The 22,490-nt window shown below is 38.5% G+C and overlaps 2 non-coding genes across 2 annotated transcripts; both read left to right on the top strand.

Annotated features, from left to right (window-relative positions):
- The first annotated feature begins 8,671 nt into the window (after positions 1 to 8,671).
- Positions 8,672 to 8,812, top strand: LOC117598209 (U4 spliceosomal RNA). The gene has a single exon (XR_004578902.1). It is a non-coding gene; the product is annotated as a U4 spliceosomal RNA (small nuclear RNA).
- Positions 8,813 to 16,337: 7,525 nt separating this feature from the next.
- On the top strand, positions 16,338 to 16,478 carry LOC113530234 (U4 spliceosomal RNA). The gene has a single exon (XR_003403128.3). It is a non-coding gene; the product is annotated as a U4 spliceosomal RNA (small nuclear RNA).
- The last annotated feature ends 6,012 nt before the right edge of the window (positions 16,479 to 22,490 follow it).

Genomic DNA, 22,490 nt, shown 5'->3' with positions numbered 1-22,490 from the left:
ATGCCAAATTCTACTTGACATTTAATTTTCAATTCATTTGAAATTAAACATTTTCAAGATTTATGTTATGATTTTGCTATATTAAAAAAACCATATCAATCCCTGCATTTGCTATTGTACTTTCTCATCCTGATGCATTAACACTGTCAAAATAAAACACTTTTGCATTTTCACTGTTAAAAATCGTCTTATCAAGTAAAAATCTCTTTTATATAGCTACATTCATCTAGTAATTCCTGTTAAACCTATTTCTAGACATTTTTTTTAATTAAGAATGTCATCAGGTCATTGTTTTTTTTTATCTGGTTATAGTTACATACTGTTATCACTTATGTCAAAGCAGCTAAAATAGTCAGACAGCCCTCACCACACTCTTTTATTTTCTCTATTGAAGGTATTAAGAATTTTTTTTAAAAAACACAGCTCATTATGTTACTGAGAATCCCCAAAGCACAAAGTCCTCTGACTTTCTCATGAAAACCTTGAAGGAACAGCATTGATATGGAGACTCCTTCTATAAATGTTAAATATTCATTCTCCTTCCACAATGATTCATCACAGCAACATTTATATGTCTATTTTTGTTAATTTATGAGATTGTCCACCATACAAGTCCCTTTGAGTTAGTTTTTACTATAGAAATAATAGGCCTCATTTATCAAGTTGGATATGAAGGAATTTTATGTAAATCTTTTGTAAATCTTTTATCCAGAGCGACTTACAGAAGTTCTTTATAGTCAAAAAAACATACTCATGCTACTTCACTAGATCAAAATTTTGTGAAAACCAGTTGTTTTATATCATTGGAATTAATGAAAGAATATAAAAAGTAAAGAAAGCGAGCCAACACAAGTCCTTCTGTTTTTTTCCGACTTTACCTTCAATTGTTCATTTCTTCCTCCCAGCTGTTTGTGCACTTGAACTTTTATGGAGTTTCTTAGGCGTCACTACATGCAAATGAGCTGTGTCGGGAAAATGCTAAACTACACTTTTCTGAAAATTTTGTAATTACAGCAGAAAATCTTTAGTTCGGTTTGGCTTACACAAACATTTACCCACAACTTTACTAAAAGATTGATAAATGAGGCCCAATATTAGAATAAGGCTTATTATAAACCCGTGATTTGAATTACAGAGCCACGTTGTTATAGAAAACACTTTCAAACCAATAAGATGTGAGAAGTCTACAGCGCTGCGGTATAAAGGCAAGATTTAAATTCAGTGGGCAAAATAATTGTGAGAAAAATGATTTTAATACTTAGCAAAATAATCATGATTATCCTGCTAGTCATCAGTGCACATCTGCATTTGATAAAGTAGACCACTGCCTTAAACACTGAGGCAGCACTTCCCAGATGTGTACAGTTTGCTCAGTATCACTGTCAAAAGTGCGGAACATAAAATGAGTACAACATGCCCAGCATGCCTGTCTCATATCGACCGAAACATAAACATTCACAGAACATTTAATACCTGGAAAAAGTGTGATGGTGGGAGCACTGCTGTGTTATCAGTGTTGCCTGCTTGCTACAGGATCCGGCTTTCTTGCTCTCACTGAATCAGTCATAAATAATCTAGAAAGTGAAGGGCAAATGAAGCCAAGTGTGTAGACACACTCATCAGAGCTGCTCCCAAGGATATCAGGGATCGGTTCCAGATCTACACGGGAAAAATCCTGTAATACAGTACGTTTTTTTAATGATACAATTTATTATTTTTATTTAACAATTAGTTTAAAATCATTTTCTCTTCATGCTCTTAAATCAAGGACTTGGTTTAATTAGGGATTACAAATTAAATTTTATAATTATTAAACTGATCCTTTTCCATAAAGGTTTATATGATACAAGCATCACAAATGCTTTTATTAGAGCACAATCTGTACCGCAGTAGGACTCCAGTCCACTGATCCGTTCAGTGTTTCATAAGCACAGGTCATTTTTAGCCACATTACATGGGAAAGTGCCTGTTTCCTACAGAATGTAGGCACTGACAGGCTGTAATACCGCTACCTGCATACTCACCAAACTATCCCTGTCTCCAGCCTCTACAATGTCATGGCCCACTGCTCCCCTTGTGCTTGGCAAAAAATCACCGTCAGCAAAGTGAGGAGATCATGCAGAGAGCAATGAACAGCAACCCTGGCACAAACATACATTCAGTTCATTGACATTCACAGTGTTAATGTAAATTCCTATCAGTAGGTGGCAATGAAATGTTATAAAATGCTGATGCTACTTAAGGAGTTAAGCATCAACCTGGCATCTACTATATCACAAGCGTTCACTCTTCTTAAGTGTCATTTACTATGCTTCTCTCTTTATCCTGAAGGTACTCACTGAAGTAAACCAACTTAAAGGCTTTTAAAAATAGCATGATCACCAATAAAACTGTCATGGTTACAGTTTGGTGGAGTCATTTTCAGTTCATTCAATTCAAATTTTTATTTCTACTGAGTTTTTAACAACAGACACTGTCACACAGCAGCTTTGAAGAAATCCAGATGTAAGTTTAGATCCTTAATGAGCACGCCAGAGGTGACAATGTCAAGGAAAAACTTCCTGAGAAAACATGAGGAAGAAACCTTAAGACGAACCAGATGCAAAAGGAACCCATCCTCTTCTGGGTGAAACAGGATCGTGTAATTATAAATCATCACAGTATACAGGTGTAGAAGAGTAAGGAAGAGTAAGGCTAGCTTGTTGTTAATGCTGCTCGCTGTTGTCCGCTGTTGTTGCTGTGGTGCAGTTTCAGTGCAGAATGTTTGAAGGTCACTATAGTAGAGCAGAACCAGTAGCCACTCAGGCCTGAAACTGTAAAAGTGCACTTAAATTAGCTCGTTATGAGCTTTTTGTGAAACAAAACAAAAGACACGCTTTCATGGAGACGCCCATGTTTTTTTCCTCTTTGTACGTCGAACATCCCGAGGTAGGAAATGATGTTATTACAACTTGCAAATGACCACATACAAGGCAAAAGTCGTTTTCTCGAGATCATAACTTATTTTTCTCATGATCTCCGGACACCAAAATTAATTTTCCAAGATCACATACCAGTAGCGTACTAGCATTACATCACTGTGGCCAGTGCCATACTGCCATATACTGGTGTTATGGCGATTCTGCAGTAATTACAGTACATCCTATTTCCAAATACTTGGATCACCATTTGTCTTGTGAGCTGCAAATCATATAGGCGGCAATCTCTCAAACATCCTGCCTAACCATGCAGTAAGACCGACCACTCGTTCAGGATCACTATATTGTCCACAACGGTATAGTTGCAGATTTCTGAGTCGCCCTTTCAAGTGATTGACACTAATTTGAAAATTGTCCAGCATTGACAAACATAAAGCTGCTTCTTCTTGTATCAGTCCCTGATTAAAGTAAAAATGGATGTGCTCATCCATGATGTAGCTTACAGCATGTATGCCTAATCATGCATTTCGACATCATGAGAAAAATAAGTTGTGATATCAATATGTATGTACAGTATGAACATATTGTGAATAAGAGTGCTGGGATGAGTGCAAGACAGTCTTTATGATTACAGCAGTCATAAGAAATGACTTCCTTTAGTAGTAATTTTCAATGAACTCTGCTGCTGCAAAGTGAAGTGCATTGGTTGGAACTGAGAAGTGTAAATATTTCTCCTTGTTTCTTCCTTCTGCTGCTATCAGGTGTCACAGCTGATAACTAAACCCATTCCTCTGGCAGTTATACAGTACATGAACATATATCACACCATTAGAGGCTTTTTACAGTCTTAACAAATCATAAAATCAATAGGATCAGTGTTCTTTAAACTACAGCATATGTTATAGATTTTACATAAACTTTTTTTTTTAATAAGAATGTGGTGTAGATCTATAAAAAGAGAAGTACACAAGTTTTCACCTCTGAAATCCATACCCTTTTTTTTTTTAACAACAGAGGCCGACTCTAAGTTGTCTGGAAACGTTTAGGGGAAAAAATAGAACAGATGTTCATTCTGCTGAGCTGAAGGCTCCTAATCTGACACCACAATTAGAAATGCTCAGACCCCCAGTGTGCAGTGTCAGGATGACAGACAACTGGAGCTCACCAGAGAAAATCAAGCTGACAACTTGACTGCTAAGGGATATGAAAGACATTCACTTCTGCCACGATATTCTATCCATACATTCAAAACTGTGGAGCAAGAGGTTATACGTGGATGTGAAACATGGATAGAAGTAGGGAGATAACACTAGGTTGATTTTTATTTAATTATCTACTAATGAGGTTATATACAGTATACACTATATGGCCAAACATATATGGACACCTGACCATCACAGCCATATGTGATTCTTCTCCAAATCATTGGAAGCACACAATTGTATAAGATGTCTTTCTATGCTATAGCTTTAAGATTTCCCTTCACTGGAACTAAGAGGCCCAAACCTGTTCCAGCATGGCAATGCCCCTGTGCACAAAGCGAGCTCCATGAAGACATGGTTCACCAAGGTTGATGTGGAAGAACTTTTGTGTCTTGCACAGAGCCCTCACCTCAACCCCACTGAACACCTTTGGCATAAACTCTAACACCGACTGCACACCAGACCACGTTCTAAAATCTAATGGAAAACCTTCACAGAAAAGTGGAGGTTATTATAACAGCAACAGGTGATGCAATGTTTAACAAGCACATATAGGTGTAGTTGATCAGGTGTCCACATACTTTTGGTGATATAGTGTATAATAAGCCTAGTTCAAGGCTTAATATACCAGACATGTCAGAAAAACATTCCAGAAAACCTCCAGAAGCTGGTTTGCAAATTTCCCTAGTTTTTCTCGCACTGTGTAGCATACTCCAGGTCTCTGCACTTGCAGACAAATTTTACATCAAGCAAATTTGAAGATTCTTATTCCTGTCACATCTTTTCATTCCCTATTTAGAAAAATGTAATAGCCATTAATGTGAACTACAAGGACTAACATGGTGCTGTGTACATAATAACAAACTGTTGCTTATTGTTGTATAATATATGTCACTCAGGTTTGTCTGAAAGATTTCTTATGTTTGTGCTTAGACCTAGGCATACTCTGAAATATGCTCAGCGTGATTGAAATTTTTTATTATTTTTTTTTAAAAAGCAATTTGTTGTCATTTAATTTATTTGGATGTTGTGGCTTTATTTTTCTGAACATAACTGACGTAGACATTTGTATTCAACTTTATGTATTATAATGCATTCTAAGAGCACACATATGAGAAAAATAATGTGAAATTCTCCAGCAATTGTAAATTATATAAACACCTATCACTGAATGTAGACTGGCGTGGGAATTCATGACAGCTTATGACATCTTCCATGTGTATTTATGATATAGTAAGTACATATCAGGCTTATGACGCAGTATTCATGTACATAGAGTCAGGTCCAGAAGTACTTGGACAATGACGAAGTTTCTGTGATTTTGCCTTTATACACCACAATGGATTTGAAGGATTTTCATCCAAGTATTAAAATTATGGTTATATTTACAATTATGTCACTTTGTCCAAATATCTTTGAGCCCCTGAAAATGGAAGTACTTTGCTTAAAATGGCTGTAATTCCTAAATGGTAAATGCCATATTTTTGTGGAAGCTCTTATAATAAAGCTGAAAGTCTACACTTCTATCACATCTTGATTGCTTTATTTCAAATCCATTGTGGTGGTGTATAAAGGCAAAATCACAAAAACTCTGTCATTGTCCAAGTCCAAATACTTCCGGACCTGACTGTGTATATATCTGTATTTATATATATATATATATATATATATATATATATATATATATATGTATGTGTGTGTGTGTGTGTGTGTGTGTGTGTGTGTGTGTGTGTATATATATACACTGCTCAAAAAAATTAAAGGAACACTTTTTAATCAGAGAATAGCATCAAGTCAGTTAAACTCCTGGGATATTGATCTGGTCAGTTAAGTAGCAGAGGGGGTTGTTAATCAGTTTCAGCTGCTTTGGTGTTAATGAAATTAACAACAGGTGCACTAGATGAGACGACCCCCAAAACAGGAATGGTTTTACAGGTGGAGGCCACTGATATTTTTTTCACTACTCATCTTTTCTGACTGTTTTTCACTAGTTTTGCATTTGGCTAGGGTCAGTGTCACTACTGGTAGCATGAGGCGATACCTGGACCCTACAGAGGTTGCACAGGCAGTCCAACTCCTCCAGGATGGCACATCAATACGTACCATTGCCAGAAGGTTTGCTGTGTCTCTCAGCACAGTCTCAACAGCATGGAGGAGATCCCAGGAGACAGGCAGTTACTCTAGGAGAGCTGGACAGGGCCGTAGAAGGTCCTTAACCCATCAGCAGGTCCGATATCTGCTCCTTTGTGCAAGGAGGAACAGGATGAGCACTGCTAGAGCCCTACAAAATGACCTCCAGCAGGCCACTGGTGTGAATGTCTCTGACCAAACAATCAGAAACAGACTTCATGAGGGTGGCCTGAGGGCCCGACGTCCTCTAGTGGGCTCTGTGCTCACTGCCCGGCACCGTGGAGCTTGATTGGCATTTGCCATTGAACACCAGAATTGGCAGGTCTGCCACTGGCACCCTGTGCTTTTCACAGATGAGAGCAGGTTCACCCTGAGCACATGTGACAGACGTGAAAGGGTCTGGAGAAGCCGTGGAGAACGTTATGCTGCCTGCATCGTTCAGCATGACCGGTTTGGTGGTGGGTCAGTGATGGTCTGGGGAGGCATATCCACGGAGGGACGCACAGATCTCTACAGGCTAGACAACGGCACCCTGACTGCCATTAGGTATCGGGATGAAATCCTTGGAGCCATTGTCAGACCCTACGCTGGTGCAGTGGGTCCTGGGTTCCTCCTGGTGCACAACAATGCCCGGCCTCATGTGGCGAGAGTATGCAGGCAGTTCCTGGAGGATGAAGGAATTGATACTATCGAATGGCCCTCACGCTCGCCTGACCTAAATCCAATAGAACACCTCTGGGACATTATGTTTTGGTCTATCCGATGCTGCCAGGTTGCACCTCAGACTGTCCAGGAGCTCAGTGATGCCCTGGTCCAGATCTGGGAGGAAATACCCCAGGACACCATCCGTTGTCTCATTAGGAGCATGCCCCGACGTTGTCAGGGATGCATACAAGCACGTGGGGACCATACAAACTACTGAGTACCATTTTGAGTTGCTGCAATGAAATTTCGGCAAAGTGGACTAGCCTGCTGCATCATTTTTTCACTTTGATTTTCGAGGTGTCTTTGAATTCAGCCATCTGTAGGTTGATAATTTTCATTTCCATCAAATGATGTGGCATCCTTTTGTTCCTAACACATTACCCAGTCCATATCAGTATAGATATCCAGCATGATATTTTCCCCCATTGAGATCTGATGTGTTTTCAAAGTGTTCCTTTAATTTTTTTGAGCAGTACATACATATATATATATATATATATATATATATATATATATATATATATATATAATGTGTGTGTGTGTGTATACATATAGATATAGATAGATATAGATACATATAGATATAGATAATATACAGTACATGCACATGGGTTGGAAGTTCTAGCATTCTGTAAAGGTGTAAGTTCTCTGTCTTCTTAATCGGTGTCACTGTCAGCATGTGGCTCTGTGACTCTGTTCTCTTTAAAAGGATCTGACAGGTCTTGACAGCCAATAAGGCCATGCTTAGATAATGCGAATGATGGTTGATCTTTCAAAACATTTGCAGCGATTATAATGGGAGAGTTGGAAGAACAAAATCAAACAACACTTCCATCTCTAGAATCAAACAAACTAATCATTTATTCCAAAAGTATCATTCAACACTTAAGCAACTTGGAACAAAGCTGGTGTTGCTTGAGGAAGATTGTACAGCCCTTTAAGATGTTCTCCAAGTGGGACAATTCACCTAAGAAATAACCGCAGATGGAATTGGAAATCCATGCAGTTCTACAGCCATCTAGTGGAGCAATATCGACCGGAAGTAGAAAACTCACTCACTCACTGACTCACTTTTTTTTTTTTTTTTTTTTAATATCCTTATTATTATTAAGTAATGAACATAGCTATGTTTTATATATATATATATATATATATATATATATATATATATATATATATATATATATATATATATATATATATTGTCGTGTCACGTGCACTTTCTTTGTCTGCCTCTGTGATGACGTCAGCAGCCACGAAGCGCCAACAGGAAGAGTTTACACTCCAAAAACTAATATCAGTTGCTATAGCGACGGCTGTTCATGCGATTTTTGAATAAATGTTTAAACAGGAAACATTCAGCAGGATTTAAATACGGTGTATATCTTTATGCAGTTACAGAAACGTGCCTCAGAAATCTCTCGCGTCTGATTGGTTCCTGCTCGCTCATTGGTTGTCTCCCAGAATGCATTGCGGATATTTCTAGATGTGTTTTTAAAAGGAATTAATTGTTCATTCAGTGATCAGTGTGTCTGTTCTATGTATAGGTGGTACTTATTAGTCTCTGTATTTTCAGGTGGTACTTATTAGTCTGTGTATATTCAGGTGGTATTTATTACACTACTGTTTATGCTTTGAGTAGGTTATTTTCTGTTTACCGTCAGCGCGTTTGCTAATCACTTGGGTTCGTCTCCTGGTGTCGGTGATCTGATCTTCAGCTTTGCGCAGTGGCAGTATCGTAGCCTATGAGGTTTATCCGAGGCGCGATTATTGCTAGTTGAAAACTTTACCCAATACCCCGCCTTGACGACTTGAAATATAGTCGGCTATGGCAATTTTTGACGGTCTCTATGGAGACTGATCTCATTGTTAAAAATAGATCATGCAGAGTTCATTTATAGGGAGAAGTTACTGTTGTTGTTTCAAACGGTGTTGATTTTCGTTATGAAGGAGTTTGTTTTTTTCAATGAGAAGTGTCTATTAACTTATACTTTAGTCTATGAGACATCGGTTACTGGACTGTCTCTATAAATGTTAGATTAGCACTTCCCAAGAAAAATATTACTATATTAACAGCTATACATTTTATTTTGTTACACAACACAATCTTTTTATTATTAGGCTTATATTATGTCATTGACGACTTGAAATATAGTTGGTTATGGCAATTTTGGATGGTCTCTATGGAGACTGATATAATTGTATTTAAAAAACAGATTGAGAAATTCATCTTACTATCAGAAACTAAACTTTACAGGAAAAAAAAAACAGTAAAGCAGTTTGGATTTGATAATCGGAGTGCTCCAGTAATACCGACCAAATATCACTAGGCAACAACAGGCATGGAAACATGTTAATACCGTTACTACAACATGCACGGAGTGTTATTGTTGTTCCTCTTTTGGCTGCTCCTGTTAGGGGTCACCATGGCAGATCACTGGTCCGCATATTTGATTCAGCACAGTTTTCATGCTAGATGCCCTTCCTGACACAACCTTCCCCAATTTTATCTGGGCTTGCTTGGGCCCGGAACTGGGAGTGAGCTAGCCTGTGCACCCCCAGTGGCTGGGGTTGGTTCCCTGGCAGGGAATTGAACCTGGGCCACGGTGGAGAGAGCGATGAGGCCTAACCACTAGTCCTCCAGACATGCACAGTGTACAGTTCAAATTATACAGGCTGTAGAGTTAATATTTTGAATCCTTTAGTCAATGTGATGGTGGTGCCTGAGCTCTCTCGGTCAGTGCTTTGTAATTTGGAGGATAAGTGGAGATCTCCAGCCTAATGCAGTCATTCAGGTGTATATCAGTCCGATGTGTGAGGTACTTGGAAAGCATTTGTAAATGTTCTCACACAACAACTCCGCTCTTCTCATTACCATTGCTGGACCAAATAGTTCTATGTTTTTATGTCTTCTTCTTCTTTGCTTTTAAAGTCTGTGAATAAAGTGTCAGACATGACCGTCATCACTTCTTTCAAAAACACACCATTGGTAAAGGGGCTACTTGTACTTGGCCAGGAGCTGTCTAACACCAAATGAATCCTCGGTAGTCTTGGTGGGTTTTCTGAAAAGTGACTGCTGGGCTTTTTAATTCTTTAATTCTTTTCTCTCATATTTCACTTTTGGGTGGGAATGAATCCTTGAATTTCTGATGGTAAGTGGTATGATTGCGCTCCAGGTTACCCCTGGCAAAAAAGGAGACTCCTGGGATTTTCACACACAACAGTCGCTAGAGTTTACTCAGAATGGTGCAATAAAGAAAAGACATCCAGTGAGCAGCAGTTCTGTGGACGGAAACACCTTGTTGATGAGAGAGGTCAACGCAGAATGACCAGATTGGTTCGAGCTAACTGAAAGGCTATGGTAACTCAGATAACCACTCTGTACAATTGTGGTGAGCAGAAAAGCATCTCAGAATGCACAACATATAGAACCTTGAGGCGGCTGGGCTACAACAGCAGAAGACCATGTCGGGTTCCACTTCTATCAGCCAAGAACAGAAAGCTGAGGCTGTAGTGGGCACAGGCTCACCAACGCTGGACAGTTGAAGACTGGAAAAACGTAGCCTGGTCTGGTTCTTCTGAGGCAGAAACCCCTGCTTGCTTATAAATAAATGAGCAAGTAGTGTTTATATGTAGGTAAGGTTTTAAGAGAAGGGTTTGGGTGTGTTTTAGTGTACTTTAAAAAAAACAAAACAGCCCCCTGGGGGCTAGAACCAGGAACTTCCACATACATTCAAGCACCACACCACTAGGATGAACTAGAGAGGAGGAAGGCACTGCCACAATGCAGAGTCAGGAAAACATCGGGAAAAACCAAACAAAGGAGACACCAAAATGGTGTACAAAATGGGAATCTTAAGGAAGGTAGTTTTCACTAATTATATTTCAGAGATACGTTTTATCCATTAGTTCTCTCTTCTTCTCAATTGTGTCTTATATCTTTGGCTTACTTTCTTTCGCTGTTCCTGGCCATGCCTTAAATAATTCCGGGCAACTGAGTTTTCCTGCACAGCCGCTCTCACTGTGCGCTGCTGCCTCCCTCTGCTGGCTGCCGGCAGTGTAGTGCAGCCTCTTACACACACGGTCAGAATTTGCCCCCAACAGCTTGAGTCCATGGACCCAACCTGCCTTGTGTCAACAGTCCAGGCTGGTGGAGGTGGTGTAATGCTGTGGGGAATGTTTTCTTGGCACACTTTGGGCTTGTTAATACCAATCAATCATTGCTTGAATGCCACAGCCTGTTTGAGTATTGTTGCTGACCACGTGCATCCCTTCATGGCCAGAATTTACCATCTTCTAATGGCTTCTTACGTCCAGCAAGATAATGCACCATGTCACAAAGCAAAAGTCGTCTCAAACTGGTTTCATGAGTTCAATGGTCTTCAGTGGCCTTTCCAGTCACTGCATCTGAATCTAATAGAACACCTTTGGGATGGGGTAGACAGGGAGATTCACAGCATGAAAGTGCACCTGAAAAATCTGCGGGAATTGTGTGACACAGTCATGTCAACATGGACCAGAATGTTTCCAACTTGTGAAATCCATACCACAAAGAATTGAGGCTGTTTTGAGAGCAAAGTATTAGTATTAGTTACACCCAGTATTAGTATAGAGTTCCTTAAACAGTGCTCCTAATAAATAAAAGAAGTGTATATAGTAGTACTATTTCTTATAGAAGGAAGTATATTTTGATATCTAGTAAGAGGTTAAACAAGGGGCAAAACCAAAATGTCTGCTTTTTTAGTAAAAAAAATGGATAACTCTCTGAAAGTGTTATATTGTGCATGCTAGATATAGTGCTAGGTCAAGCTTACCAATTAGATAAACCACTGTTATATCACATAGGCCACAACAGAACACCTTTGGGAGTTGGATTTTGCACTTTGTATGCACTTTAAAAGACCAAACAATCTGAGCAAAATGACAAATTCTACCAAAAAAAAAAAAAAGCTAGCTAAATAACTAACATTACTTTCCACCAAACCAAGAAACAACTTCTAGCTAGCTACTTGCATTCCAGAATGAAGTTAGGCTAGTGTTACATTACTTAGTGCTCATTAGTGCTCTATTTATAAATATAAAGCACTCTTTATGCACATGCCAGTAAACTTGAAACTAGTGGCTTGGCCTACAGTTGTCATCTTTAATTAGTTTGTTAATATATCATCTCCACCACTTACCTCAGTTCTGCTACCTCTTTAAATCTTCTTGTTTTCAAGTTCTCTTCATTTTGAAAAGCATGACGATTCAAAATAAAGTCCCTTATGCTAGTGAGATGGGGCTGCTGTTATGAGGGTTTCTGGTATAGCATTGTACATTGTCATTTGGGAGGTTTGGGGGAATTCTGCACTTTCAGATTTGACATTTTCAAGGAGCCTTCAAGGCCCTCCCTCTTAAACTGTACCAAATCATACAGATGTTCATCAAAAACTCAGAATTAAGCGGGCGAAACTTAATTGGCCCCACTATGAAACTATGAAACTTCTACATACTGTGCTTTATTACTACATCAAGAAATATCAACCCCCTTGAATGAAATGTAATATGAGGCTATAAAATCAGGCATTTAGTATATTTCACTCACCAAGCAGGAGTTTTCAGCTGATTTCATTTGTGATGTTGGTTCATAATCACTGATATGAAAGTCATCTTCACTTTGCGTATCCTGCAATTTACCAAAGTTCCACGTGAGAGAGCGCATCTGTCGCCCTCGTGTTTTCTATCACTCTTGTTCACATGAATTCAGCAAGAAATTACATTAAATATTTTTTTTTATCCACATTTGGTCTGATTAGCTTCTTGTTTTCTAAGTAAGATGGTCAGGTGTCCACCTACTATATGGCCAAAAGTATGTGGACACCTGACCTTCACACCCATATGTGCTTAGTGAACATCCCTTTCCAAAACCATGGGAGTTGGTGTCCTTTACTGAAAAAAGCAACTCCTTCATACGTTTCTTCTCTGCTGCCATTGTACATTTGTAGAAATACCAGGATGGCATTACTCCCAGGCAAAAAAAAAACAACAGAATGAGACAAATGCACTCCTGAGAGCTCCTGTGCCACCATTTGCTCATTTGCTTCTGCTGAAGTGAACTGTTTGGGGAAAAGCTAGAAACAGGGAAATTCATCATAATGATTAAACTATTTGATGTAAAATTCAAACAAACACATGTCTGGGTGTACAAAATTTTCCAAAAATATCTTCTTTTTTCTTAAAAGATTAGTCATTATTTGGTTCTCTGCCACACTAGATACCACAACACTACCCATACTGTACCCATAGGATGACTCTGCAGTTATTAAAAATACCTATTACTCAAACTCTATTTCAAAATATATTTATGCTTAAAAGCTTTCACTTACTTGGATAAGATGCTGATGATGACACTGATGACAGACTAGAGAAATTCTCTCTCTTTCAGGGAATTCTTGTTTTCATCTTAATTTCCTCATAAGAACTCTTTGGATGCTTTGTCACTTAGCACTTTACATGGAAAGTTTTCATCGCTGTCAGAGCCTGAACATCTCTCTGATGGTTGGCTCTTTGGCATCAGTGTACTGGAAAGTTGCTGAGCTGGCGAACGATGATGCAGAAGATGACAAAATCAAAAGATTAATCTAGCACTTATGTCCAAACATCCAATGAAGCAACACTGCAGCATAGAAAGAATGTATTAGTTACAGTAGTCCTACATGTATTTGTCAGAAAAAGCAGAATGTGGCATTTCAAGTTACATTGTCCTCTACTGAAATATGGGTCTTAGTTTAATGAGGTGCAATGATAAAAAAAAATAGGAGATATCTTTGTTTGCAAACGAGTTTCATAGTCAAACTCTGGTCAATTTCTCATGAGCTGGTCCTCTAAAATTTCTGCTGCTGAGAAAAAACAAGTAACATTTTCAGCATCATTATTCATTGAATTTATGGATGCATTGCTTGTGCCTGTTACCAGAGCTGATCTAAGGTTTAATTTGGGAGATTCCAGCATTGTGACTCCTCTATTTGTCATTCCAACATCTGTTACCTAATTGGCTATCAGAAGACAAGATGGTGAAGATGATGATTTCACCAGTGAAGATTGTTGCTGTTGGCCAGGCATTAAACTACTAACAACAGGATCACTTCTACAATAGTTGATCTTTCCAGTGTTTTTTTTTTTAAAGCTGGTGAAAAGCTTTTCTTTGGTTTCTTTAAGATGATGGCCTAGGTAGATGTTCAACTGAAATAATAGGAGAGAAAATAGATGTAACCACAAATTGCAGGTAGCTATAGCTCAGTGCACTGTTGTGATTTCTGAGCACCATGAAACTGAAATGTTAATGTAACAGTGAAGACATCAACTGAGTGCAAAATTTCATGTAATCCGACTCACCCAGGAAGATTAACCCTTTCTCACCATATACTGGCGTTCCATTCTACTGGCAGAATCCACGAAATCAGTATAAACAAATGAATTATTTTACCGCTGCAAGTCTGTTATAAGCTTATTCAGAACATGGTTGGGTTTCTGTGTGCCGAAATGAGCGAATGACACAGATACGAGTAACCTGCCTAAAGATTTAACTACAATATGGTTGGCTCGAGCTGTTGTTTTATATCCATATCAAAAATTCATTTATTTTCTGTACATGACTAGATGTTTATTCCTTCACTGTAGCAGTATATTTTTGAATAATATATATTTGAATAATACTAACGTTAACTCTTAGTATTATTAAAACAACAGCAACAACAACAGCAAGTAATACTACTACTACTATTGTTTGTAACTTTGGCCTGGAATCTGACTCTTCCTGAAAACACGTTTCTTTTACATCATGTGGACGGCCAGGTGCGTTTGTGTTGCTTACCTGGGGAAGAGATGGCACCGGGATGCACTATGGGAAGAAGGCAAACTGATGGAGGCAGTGTGATGCTCTGGGAAATGTTCTGCTGGGAAACCTTGGGTCCTAGCATTCACTTTGACGCATATCACCTACCTAAACATTGTTGCAGACTAAGTTCACTTCTTCATGGCAACGGTGTTCCCTAATGGCAGTGGCCTCTTTCAACCTGCCTCACTGCAAAAATTGTTCAGGAATGGTTTGAGGAACATGACAAAGAGTTCAAGGTGTTGACTTGGCCTCCAAATTCCCCAGATCTCAATCCGATCAAGCATCTGTGGGATGTGCTGGACAAACAAGTCCGATCCATGGAGACCCCACCTCGCAACTTACAGAACTTAAAGGATCTGCTGTTAACGTCTTTGTGCCAGATACCACAGCACACCTTCAGGGATCTATTGGAGTCCATGTCTCGATGGGTCAGGGCTGTTTTAGCAGTCCAAGGGGACCTACACAATATTAGGCAGGTGGCTTTAATGGCTAATCGGAGTATATCACCATTTACTTTGAAGATGTAAACATTCATGTGAAAAAAACCCAACCGTTTTTGGGTTTTTTTGGAACTTTTCTCTAAATATATTACCCTTAGTAGGCTAGGTTAAAAATAAAAAAAGATCTACTTATGAAAAACTGCAAATTATTTAAATCCTGAGTGTCTACTTTCATAAGAGCCATTACCCACTACTACGGACATTTTGACATGATAAATATATTCAATACTGAACACGGGCATCCCCAAAACAGGCGGAAATTCCATTTTTTGGCTTCTGGTAAGAAGAATGCACTGTAATGTGAAATAGCGCGCGTGTGCGGTGCAAAATAAAGCATAAACAATGTGCGCATGCGCAAATCAAATCGCGACCTGCACTACTACGGCCATCTAGTGGTCGCGCTTTCCATACCGGAAATAAAAATAAAAACACTTCGATTTAACTCACTAACATTTTTATAATATCCTATTTATTTACACGCGTACGTGCTACAAAAAAATGACATAATGTCAGAAAACACTGAAAATATCTCTCTTGTCGGGTCACGTGTTTTTTTTTTTTTTTTTTGCCTGTTTTTCTAATGACGTCAGCAGCCACGAGCAGCTACCAGGAAGTGTTTACACTACAGAAGTTACTGTTGCGACGGCTAGTTCTGTTACTGAATAAGTCAGAAAACACTTATTCTGATCACTTTAACAAGATTTCGTGGTGTATATCTTTATGCAGTTACCGAAACGTCCCTCAAAAATCTCTCGCGTCTGATTGGTTCCTGTCCGCGCATTGGTTGTCTCCCAGAATGCTTTGCGGCTAGTTCTAAGATGTGTTTTTAAAATAATTTAATGGTTCCGTGATCAGTGTATTTTCAGGTGGTACTTATTAGTCTGTGTATATTCAGGTGGTATTTATTACACTACTGTTTATGCTTTGAGTAGGTTATTTTCTGTTTACCGTCAGCGCGTTTGCTAATCACTTGAGTTCGTCTCCTGGTGTCGGTGATCTGATCTTCAGCTTTGCGCAGTGGCAGTATCGTAGCCTATGAGGTTTATCCGAGGCGCGATTATTGCTAGTTGAAAACTTTACCCAATACCCCGCCTTGACGACTTGAAATATAGTCGGCTATGGCAATTTTTGACGGTCTCTATGGAGACTGATTTCGTTGTGAAAAATAGATAATATTGAATGTGTAACCAATAAGGAAGTGTTTTTGTTGTTAGGTAATGTGTTTTTTCGTGGAAAAGCATGTACTCACTGATGCTCTAGTCTGTGAGACATCGGTTATTGGACTGTTCCCATAAATATTAGATTAACACCTCATAAGAAAACTATTACTACCTTAACAATTATACATTTTATTTTGAATAAAGTACACACAAGATCTTTTTATTATTAAGGTTACATTATGTCAAGCATCTGCTGTACAAGTTCCTGTGAATGAGCTGTTACTATCCATCCATCCATCCATTTTCTGTACTGCTTATACTACACAGGGTGGCAGGGAGCCTGGAGCTTATCCCAGGGGACTCGGGGCACTAGGCGGGGGACACCCTGGACGGGGTATCAGCCCATCGCAGGGCACAATCACACACACACTCATGTTCACATTCACACGCTGCAGACGATTTAGAGATGCCACTCAGCCTACAACGCATGTCTTTGGACTTTAGGAGGAAACCGGAGTACCCAGAGGAAACCCTCAAAGCACATGGAGAACACGCAAACACAGCGCACACGGGGTGGAGGCAGGAATCAAACCCCCAGCCCCGGAGGTGCGAGGCAAACGTGCTAACCGCTAAGCCACTGTGCCCCTGAGCTGTTACTATAGAAACAATAATGTATTAGAACAAGCGCTGTTCGTGTTACAGCCGGAACTACTTTCTGAACCTTGATGCTACACTGAAATAATGCACACTTTCTGACCAATCAGATTCGAGAATTGTGGTTTGCTTAAACAATATCGAATCGGCAAGTGCATTTATAGCGAATATCAGTGAATATTAGCTGTAGCTAATCACACCCGTGTCGTTATTCAGTTAAACAACACGATTTTGCTTTTATACAACAGTTGTATAAACAAGAAATGAATATTGATTAGCTTACATTTTGGACACAATGTGGCCAGATGTTTTGTTTATTTTTGTTCCGCCAAAGGAAATAGATCCCAAAGGACTCACTGATATCCTGTCAGCTAGCTGGCTAGCTTGCTGCTCGTTGGGCTCACACTGATTTGTACAATCCTTTTAAAGGTGCATCCAATGACATTGGCTTCACTTCTTCAAGACTTTTAGTCTTCATCTGACGAGCTTTCATATTTTCAGTCATAACTCATATTAATGAAAAATGTATTGTTTGCCATATGTGCTGATGATGTTGCTAACTCCACTGTAGTAACGGTTTCAGTAATTCTTGCTAGAAGTGGAATTATACATGGAGAACACAGAAAAGTGGAGTGATACACACAGTGAAACATCCCAGTGTAGATATGCTAAATAGATGCACTCTTGGAATGCCGCTCGTCCAATCAGATTAGTGAACAGGAACTATCTGTTGTATAAAGCGTTTAAAAGTCCACTTAACCCCAAAAGTGTAAATGTAGAAAATCACATTTAAAGATTCCAGTCCAATTCAACTGAAACACTGTCTGCCTATGTTTACATTTATAACCTAAAGTACTTATGGAAAAGCAGCATTTCCTTGATGTACCCAGTGAGCACAGACATGTCCGAATATACGTTTATATATGAATTATTTAGAATTGCACTATCCGTTATCACCCAGATGAGGATGGGTTCCCTTCTGAGTCTGGTTCCTCTCAAGGTTTCTTCCTCAGGGAGTTTTTCCTCACCATGGTCTCCTCTGGCTTGCTCATTAGGGATAAACTTAAACATTTTAAATTTATATCCTGAATTTATTTATTTTTTTCTGTACAGCTGCTTTGTGACAATGTCTGTTGTAAAAAGTGCTATACAAATAAAATTGAATTGAATTGAATATGTGATTTCAGACTCCAAGGAAGCATTACACTTCAAGTAAACCTCATTTTTAAACATTCTTGAGTCTATTCAGACAGGTTTGTAATAAATTATTTAATTTTAATTAAAAATCTGTTTTTTTTTCTGTTGGAATTGGGGGTGTGCTGTTCAAATTGATCCTTAGGCTAGGAACATATATATATTTTTAAATCTCTGTTCATGTCCAGACTTGATTTTAAGATTAAGGTTATACAAAGTCCTACTTATTGAATTGTATAATACACCTTTAGCACAATATTTAAGCATTTACGCATAAAAAAAAAAAAAAAAAAACCTGTGTAAGAAAGTAACATCAAAGTCAAAGTAACATAGTCGACATGAGTAACAAAGTTAACTGAACATATTATTAACTATATCTATATTTATATCTATACCTATATGTAAATGTTGTTTATTTTACATCTCAAACAAGGAACATATTTTCCAAAATTTGTCTAATTCATTTAAACCACTAAGAATTTTCACCCAGAAAAAAAAAACCTTCATTTTTGTAAAAGCAATCTTTAACAGCTTATAATGCAATAAACAGTGATAAACAATTTATTTAAAGCCACATTAAATCTCCCTGAGGGTTGATTTAGAATAGTGGCATGTTTTAAAGATGTAATGTGAGAGGAAATCTAAACAGATAAGAGGAGAAACATAGACCATGTATAAAACTGACATGCAGTGTTCAGCCTTGAACCCTGGAGCTGAAATGGAGGCATTAAATTGGACTTTAAGTGAAAATGCAAAAATAATACTAAATTCAAAACTAATCCAAAAATATACTAACACTTAGACACACTAAGAAACTGAAACATTCACTTCCAAGATATTGATGATAAATAATGTAACATAAATAATAGCAATGCAATTGTCAATGCATTTTGCTTTCCCTTTCTTGTGAACTGAGGTTTATGATCTGTTTGGTCAATGAGACAAGGTAATGAGCAAGAAATTATTTCTAAAATCTACTGCATTTTGAAAAATCTAAGACTCATTCATTAGAAGATATCTTTTATTATTAAGACCAAACCCATTAGTTATGAATTTCAGCACTGACATTTCTAATCTTGGGAGAAGTACTTTATTAGATGATAAGAGGCGTGATCACTTTGCTGACTCTGAGAAACCTTTTGGAACCAAGGTAAGGAAAATCATACAAATCTTTTAACAGCAGTGGAAATTAACATCCACAATAAAACACTGAAAGAGTGAGTGATATTTGAGTGATTATTAGGCAATCAGACCTAAACTGCATTTTTGCACATCCTCTGAATACCATAACTGCAATTTTAAATTTCAGTGCATTTTATATTCTTCAGATTAACATAGATGACACCAATAATCTGGACTCTTAAATCAGAAGGTAGGACATTTCTATAAAAAGAGGGGATAAAGTGTTACCAGGCTACTCAAGGACAGAATATGCACTATTTTACTGTGTTCTTTCACAGCTTCTTTTGTTCTTACCACAGCTTCTTTACACACAAATCACACTAGCTTGTCTCTGATAAGAATAAACATGTACTTAGCCTCCCATCCCTCTCCATTAACTCAGATTTTTACAATTAGCTTTACTGTTGACTTTGAAAAACTGAACACTAGGTGTCAGTGCTGTTGTGTAACTGAGATGGTAATGCTTTTTTAGGATTTTGAGTAAATTGTTATATTATGCTAATACTAATAATAACAACATGAAAATATTTAAGTTAAATAAGAAATGTGAATGTGAAATAAGTTTAAATTACATAAGGCAATGAGCTGGATTTGGTCCTTGATTCTGACTCCTGCTAATGGGTAATCGCTGTTACTGTGTGTTTGTTTTATAGTCAACAGGAAAGCAAGCCATGGTATAACGGTATATTTTATACATAATATAGCCAAAAGTTTGTGAACATATGACCACTACTCCCATATGTGCTTGGTGAACATCCCATTCCAGATTTAGTCCCCCTTTGCTGTTATAATAACCTCCACTCTTCAGTGGAGGCTTTCCACTAGATTTTGGAGTCTGGCTGTGGGGATTTGTGATCATTCAGCTATAAAAGCATCAGTGCGGTCAGGCACTGATGTTAAATGAGGAGGCCTGGGGTGCAGTTGGCTTTCCAGTACATTCCAAAGGTGTTCAGTGGGGTTGAGGTGAGGGCTCTCCACTACAACCTTGGCACACCATGTCTTCATTGAGCTTGTTTTGTGCACAGGGGCATTGCCATGCTGGAACAGGTTTGGGCCTCTTAGTTCCAGTGAGGAGAAGCTGTAAAGCTATAGCATACAAAGACAACAGTTTGGGGAAGAAACACATATACGGGTGTGATGGTATAGTGTATCTTAAAGTGTAGATTTGGTAAGCATGTAGCATTTCCTCATGAGTGAGTCTGTCCCATCAGCCTAATCTTCTATCTTCAGTCGTGTTATGAGTGCTCATCACTGTGTGCTACTGACCATGAAGAGTGGGCGATGGATAGTGTGAAATCCTTATTATGAGACAGTAGTTGCTAAGACACCCAAAGGAGCTGGCGATACCCATCTGTGTAGATGAATAATTACACAGAGAGGCAAAATGGGCGACTTGCCGAGAGAGAGACAGAAGAATGGGAGGGGAATGCAATGGGCTGGCACACTGGACTGTCACGCAGGCATATGTGTGTCATTAAACAAATAAATAATATCACACTGCCAAACTTTGAAACTAGTCTCTGTAGTCAATTATGCAATTAAAGAAAAAAACCCAAACTTTTCACACTTCTTTTTTTTTCCCTGTAACCCTAGGCCCTATTCTCATATATCTAAACAGCTAAAGCCTTTTTGAATTTGATGTTCCAGTAGAAAAGTAATAGTCATGCATTACAGCTGAATGAAGGCTGGACAGACAGGGACCCAGTTGTGACCCTAGGTGCAACACAGTTTGATAGATGGTAGAGTCATTAACATTCACATCTCTAATGATGGCCGTCTTAACTGCCTGAACAATCCCTGAAGACTTCCCTCTTTTGGTTTGGCTAACAGCTGCCCAGTTTCATGTTCTTCAGTTGGGATGTTGCTTATGAGTTTTCCCTGTAGAGCTTACATAATTCTTTCAGTGATGTTTCTTAAAAAGCAGACTCACTTAATTGTGTTGGTGTCCTTGTTTGCTTTGTGCACAAAGAATGACTAAACCTGGAAGCAATTTTTCCTTAAATAGGTGAAGAAAAAAAATAGTCTTGAGAATTTTCCTGTGCCCTTTAATGAGAGAACATAGATCATGAGAGAACATAGGTCATTTTTTAAGGTAAATGTCATTGTATGATTGTCAAGGACAGAGAAAGAGTGAAGCTCCAGTTTGGTAGGTAAGCGCAAAGTGGACATCTATTCTCAAATTCATTCATGCCAAAGTTGATTCGGTGCACTCAGGTTTTGTTTTGGTTTTTTTTTGGTCACTGCCCTTTCGCTGTTTTGTAGACTTTGAGAGTTCCAGATTTGTGCTGGACTTGAAGAGCGTTTTAGCTGGCATTTCATTGCATTTTCCATTTGAAGGACAGTCATTAGGCCACTGCATCACATTTCTCCACTGTAAGGGACCTAGAGGGCATTTTATCATGTTTCATCTACTGTAAAGACATCCTAGAGGGCAATTTCACAGAATTCCCCCTGAGCCCCGAGTCTGCCAGTTATATCCAATTCACTGAATTTGCAATGTTAGAAATAAAGCATGTGTATGGAATATACTTACTCTCAAAGTAAAGACAGGTGACACATTAAAGGAAAAATCAACATAAAGTTTCTTAGCCACCATCAGCCATTAGACCAGCTTCAATGTGCCTTGGCAATGATTCTTTAAGTCTCAGGAACTGTACTGGAGAGATGAACACTACTCCTAAAAATATTCCGTCAGTTGATATTTTGATGATGGTGGTGGAGAAAGCTGTCTAACACAAAACTCTAAAGGTGTTCAGTTGGGTTGAAATGTGGTAAAAAAAGATTTATCCTTTAATTTGACACCTGTCTGTATATTTTGTTAATTCTTGTTCCGATAGTTTGAAGCAACAAGCCAGAGCAGGACTGATTTCCTTTGACAGTTGAGCAGCATGACATGATTTCAAATGAAGGTTGGTTATGCTGCACAAAAGGAAACAGCTACAGGCACAGCAGTCCACACTGTCAACACT

Source organism: Pangasianodon hypophthalmus, chromosome 9 (genome assembly GCF_027358585.1).
Source record: "Pangasianodon hypophthalmus isolate fPanHyp1 chromosome 9, fPanHyp1.pri, whole genome shotgun sequence".
Classification (NCBI taxonomy): domain Eukaryota; kingdom Metazoa; phylum Chordata; class Actinopteri; order Siluriformes; family Pangasiidae; genus Pangasianodon; species Pangasianodon hypophthalmus.
This window is presented reverse-complemented; position numbering and strand designations above follow the sequence as displayed.